We start from the raw sequence: 6,411 nt of genomic DNA, 5'->3' as shown, positions 1-6,411 counted from the left end.
CCTATCCACCTACTTTATTTATAAGAAATGTTATATTTTTTTACCATTACATGTGTCAACCTTATGTTTTGAGCAACGAGCATTCGCATTTGTGACCTGTGAGCTTACAAATTACACTACTTGTAATGACTCTACATTACACTACTTGTAATTACACTACATTACACTACTTGTAATTACACTACAATACACTACTTGTAATACAAACATCGTTCGTATTACAAGTAGAGCATACTGTAATGCTCTGCTGTATGTTAGAAGTATCCAACGATTTTATAAAATTCCAGATAGGCAAAGCTTATACAATTGTATTTTAAAAGTGAAAACAAATTCGTGCGCTTGTGTGTGACACATATGCATAGCCACAGACATAGACATAGACACAGACTACATACATATTGGCGTGGGCTTACGCACCTTTTGATACCATGAAGCGTGCTTCAAAAAAATGGCGGCCCGTTACCAGGGTTGGTTATATCCAAAGAACTTGCATGTACTACTACGTAGTACACCGTTATATCATTACACGCGTGCGCAGCGTGATCTTTGCCTTCACGTATTCACTGATGCAATGCGCGGATCATTGGTACACACACACCCACACGCATATATACATTTACTCTTTGGTACACGCGAATGCTCTCCGTGGGTATTATGTTATGTTATGTTCGATTTATTTCAAAGTATGGATATGTTTCTTTTTATAGTACAACTGGTAAGTTCAATTTTAAGAAAAAATTAAATACTTAAAAATTATTTTCTTCTATTTTAAACAAGTTGGGACATAAATATACAAATCAGGCTTTAAATAATTATTAAAATAACGCACATTATTACTATGTTCGATACAAGTGCCTATATTTTCGAAAAAAATGTTATTAGTAGCGATTAAGTAGGTATAAGGCAGTTTTCAAGGAATCGTCTGGAATACTTAAATGGATAGTCCCTTTTATTATTACTTAATTACAAATATTTAAATATTAAGAAATGTTAGTCATATTAATGTAAGTAGGTAGGTACCTAATTATTGTAGTAATTCATAAATTGAAATACTTGATTCGAATTGTTAAAAATTAAAAAAAAAACAGACTTTTATATTATTTTAATACCGTTATTCTTTATTTTTATATATAATATTCTAATTCTAATTGGAATACATAATATTAGAGAATCATTTTATTTACTGCCATTGGTGTACAGTAAAACCTAAACAAATTTACAGTTACTTACACCTACTACCTACCCATCCATTCCATTCAAAATTGTCATTTTTGAAAAAAAATTATAAATGTACAAAAATTTTTGCTCCAAATATATTTTAACAATACTTTACGTATATTATGTACTAGTGTAAGATAAATCTGTAGGTACGATGTTATGATTGGTCGAATTTATATATATATATTTAGATTAATTACATATTAAAAAGAATTTAGAAGTTCTAAAACGTATTTATATCGATTTTTTCATTTTATATAAATATTTCTGTAATATTATAGTAGTGACGAAAGACAATTTCAATAAATGTTCATATAATAAAAATAATTGCACAAAAACACCAATCAGTTAAGTAAATACAACTTTAGCTAATGTTAATACATGTTTTTTTACAAAGCAGATATATTAAGTATAATGTCAATAAAGAATATTTTATTTAAGTAGGTAAGTATTTTGAAAGTAAAAAATTAAATATTTACAATGACTAAATCCAGCTGAAGTGGACCATTTTTAATTGAAACACAATATTTTATTATCTAATCTAGTTGTGCATATCAAGATTATTTAGTTATACTTTAAGTGCATTATAAAATCACAGGATTCAGGCAGAAAAAACAGCAAGAACACGTTTAGACGGACGGACTTACAAAAAACGGAAAAAATCATGGCACATTTAACATTCACCCAAGTAGGACTTTGAGACCTCGCTTCGCTCGGGTACTAAACTTTTTACTTCGGCAGTTTATTAAAATCGCACACGTTGAATTGCAATGATAATACTTACTTAATAATGCCAGTAAGTATATTTCGATCATCACTCATCTCGATTGAATAATTATTTTCATAGTGCTAGTTCATGAAATTGTATATGCCTATAGTGGAAGAGTCTCAGTCAATCAGAAATAAAATGATTATCGCATTCATTGCATCTAAGTTTACTGCTAGAGCTATACGCTATCAAAAAACTACGAGTAAGTACTTAATATGCGTGGCATACCTACTCCTAACTGGCTTCATTTTTACTTAAGAACAATTTTGTTCACAAACGTAATTTGCTTCTCATCTTTTCCCTTTTATCTGTGCATGTAAAGATGATTAAATTAAAACTTTAGTTTTAATTATTATTAGTTCTAGAATTAAAGTCACGTAGAGTAGAACCACAAAACTGGGGCCAACTTAGAATTAGATTTTTAGTCATTAGAAAGAAAACGTATACAGCACAAAAATTTAGTATTTACGGAGCACTCAAATTTTATATCTAAAGTAAGAATAAAAGTAATTTAGGTAGGTAATTAATTTCATAAAAGTAGATAAGTATGTAATTAGTAACAAATAAGCAATTTTTTGAAACAACAGCAAATCAGCAAAGATTTAGTACCTACGGCTATTATTATTTTATTTGTTATCTAGGATTGTCACAGGTATTGAAAAAAATAGTCAAGTAAGATAGCTAAATTACAAAAGTAACAAGGTAGTAAGACTACCTAACTACAATTTTAAAAAAAACTGAATAAGAGCGCAGTGCAAAACTGGTATCCCTGCTACGAAGACTTTCGTAAAGGTTCTGTCTATTTTTTTCTTTCTGTCTGTGAGTTTTTAGCTTTGAACGAAAGTATTGGATGTTGGATGGATCGGCACCGATTCCGTTGTCTTTCTCTAAACTAAATTTAGAGTATCTGCGTCCTTTTCTTTTTAACAATGCTAAAAAGGGACAGAACATGAACTTTACATTTAAAGACTCTAAATTTTAGTGTACGCTACAAATTCAAACAGTAGGCTCGCGACTGTGCGCTAAAATCACGGGTTTTACCAACTTAAAATTAAATTTAAAATTGTCAAACTGCGTCTGTCCTTTTCTTATTAGTAAGAGGAGGATGCGAATACTCTAAAATTAGGTTGTGCTCAGAATCAGTAGGTACCAATATCATTATTATATTACTTATTATAACTTATTTTATTTTATAGTAGTTATTTTATAGTACCTGTAATAATTCTAATCTATCACGTGCAATAGTTACAATTTGATTTCACTGAAATTGTAAATGAGTTGGTATGAAATATAGCTGTTGTACCTAGGTACTTAGTTATTACAGATAGTTTATGGGACTAGAATTCATTATTAAAAAGAATACCTAATTTAAAAAAAAACACATTTTTTTTTATCTTTAACATGAACGTCACGCTGTACGGAAGGTGACCGAATAATGACGTCACAATCCGTAAACGAATTTTTTTTCAATTTTTTAACATAAAAATTTCTGCGGGAAAATATTTTTTATGTTAGTAAATTTAAAATATTCGTCGTTTACGCCATGTGACGTCATTAATCGCTTTCCGTACATTGTGAGGTTAATAATTAATTATTTTAAAAATGAATAAAAACATGTTTTTTTAATTATTCTCTTTAGTAATGAATTCGAGCCCCATAAGCTACCGCTATACAAAACATCACGTCATTTTATTACTACAGTCCAAGACCGATAGACTTATTATACTAAGCTAGACCATATTAGTAGGTAGACCTATCCCATACCTATCCCTGAACATTTTAATAGTTTGCAACTTCTATAAGTACAATTAGATTTAAGAAGAAATAAACACATCTACTGATACTTGTGTGTTATTGTAACACTACTCTGTAGTCTAATTTGTTTACGATTATAAAATAAAGCAGCACTTTTTAATTCTTCTGGTTTTATTTCACACTCACTTTACTCCGAGGTATAGGAAATGGTATATTCACCTAAGACGGGCCATGGAGTTAATTAACAAAGCTTACCTATATCTAAAAGTTGTGGTAGCCTAATGGATAAGACGTCCGCCTCCTAATTGGAGGTCGGAGGTTTGATCCCGGGTACACACCTCTAACTTTTCGGAGCTATGTGCGTTTTAAGTAATTAAATATCACTTGCTTTAACGGTGAAGGAAAACATCGCGAGGAAACCTGTATGCCTGAGAGTTACTCATAATTTTCTCAAAGGTGTGTGAAGTGTGCCAATCCGCACTTGGCCAGCGTGGTAGACTATGGTCAAAACCTTTCTCACTCTGAGAGGAGACCCTTGCTATGTAGTAAGCTGGCGATATGTTGATCATGATGATGACGGTCTATATCTATGGTACATAATATGGAAGGTATTGATTATATGAAAACATAATTGAATGTGTACCAGGCACCGTATCCTTGAAGTACAATCAATAAACTACTTAATTGTCAAAACAATCATGAACTGTTCGCTCTAAATTCTCATTTAGAGGGAACAGTTAGTTTTTTATATTCTAAGGACTCCCCAGTCCCCTCCGAAGCCGGGGCGGGTCGCTAGTCTATAATATAAAAATCGAATCACTTAATGTGTTGGCCTTCGCAAATCTCGAGAACAGCTGAACCGATTTCGCTAATTCTTTTTTTTATAATATTCCTTGAGTACGAGGATGGTTCTTAAGGAGAGAAAAATTTAAAAATTTTGAATCGATTGTTAGGCGGAACGAAGTTCGCCAGGGCAGCTAGTAGAATATAAAAATGCTCTTCAATCGATAAAGATTAAACTTAGGGGAAATTACACAACAAGCGGTTAAAGAGATAAGTAATGGTTATCGTTAAACTTTCAACGTCAATAAAAGCAAAATAGGTTGCAACTTGCAACTGCATGTTTGAGAGTTCTCCATAATGTTCTCAGAGGTGTGTGTACCCCGCCAATCTGAACTTGGGCAGCGAGGTGGACAATGGCCAAACCCTTCTCATACTGAGAGTAGACCCGTGCTCTGTGTGAGCCGGCTATGGGTTAATCATGATGATGACGAGACGAGACGAACTTGCACAAGTAGGGGTTTATAAATTTAGACGAAACTTGACGAAAAAAGCGCATAAGTAATTAAATACATTCACAAAAGCATTTCAATCTTTTTCTCTGTGGGTATATTCAACTCGAAATGAATTAATCTTATATAATGCCTTTTTTGAGTCTCAATAGCTCAACGGGTAAAGGAGTGGACTGAAAACCGAAAGGTTGATGGTTCAAACCCCGCCCGTTGCACTATTGTCGTACCTACTCCTAGCACAAGCTTGACGCTTAGTTGGAGAGGAAAGGGGAATATAATTAGTCATTTAACATGGCCTCAGAATAAGGACTATTAGAAGTAGCCCTATTGTGACACTTACTGTTAGAGCGAGATAGCTAAATGCATTTAAGCTCTTATTAGAACGTGACAAAATGATTATGTTTTGTCCTTATCACCGTGGCCACTTTTTTTTGTTTGCCAAAATGTATTTGTACCGTGTGAGTATTTGGCAAACAACGTGAAGTGTAGAAGGAATGACATTTCACAAGTAAGAAAATCTGCTTGAGCGAGAGGGACTGAGGGGGTCACGCTAGTAGCAAATCTGGACATATCTGTGAACATGGCTAATATTCTTTAAAAAAATAAATCTATGATTATAATAATTGCCAGTACTATCTGGAATCCTACTTACATTGTGCATTCTCAACGCATTGAAAGTATACAAAGCGCCTTTACTCGACACTTAGCTTTTAACGTCAGTGGCATCTCACACAGACAGCCATATTATCAGCGACTGGCTGAGTTTAACATGACATCTCTTCGAAATAGGCGCGAAATACTTGACTTGTGCTTTCTACATAAAATTTTACGAAATAAAGTTAAATGTAGTAACCTTCTCAATCGAATATCCTTATCTGTTCCACATAGACACTCCCGCAGTTTTATATCCCCAAAAATCTTCCATATACCTTTCACGAAATCTCATCTAGGAAATCAAGCCCCAATTAAGCGTATATGTGCAAAATTTAACGAAATATCAAAAAAGATACCTGGCATCGACATATTTCATGACTCAGCTACTGCATTCAAAAAAAAGCTCTTATCATTTTACGGTGGGTTCATCTCCTAAGTAACTTAATTATTAATTGTTTAGTTAAGTAGTTAGTTAAGTTCTTTTTATTTGTGTAGATATTTTGCAAATGCTGTGTACACATTTTATAGATACATTTATCAGCCTGTGTTTGTCTATAAGTGTCGTAGTTTGTGTTAAATTAATGTATTGTGTGTGTTCCTAATAAATAAAATAAAATAAAATAAAATCTGCGGAATCTGCGGCCATATTGCTATAACTCCTGTCACATTTCCCGCGCGCGCTACATTTCTGAAGACACGAAACTTTCCCGCGCTGTCAGCTCA

This window comes from Maniola hyperantus, chromosome 1 (assembly GCF_902806685.2).
Source record: "Maniola hyperantus chromosome 1, iAphHyp1.2, whole genome shotgun sequence".
In the NCBI taxonomy this organism is placed as follows: Eukaryota; Metazoa; Arthropoda; class Insecta; order Lepidoptera; family Nymphalidae; genus Maniola; species Maniola hyperantus.
The sequence above is the reverse complement of the archived record's forward strand: the minus strand, read 5'-3'. Positions refer to the sequence as shown.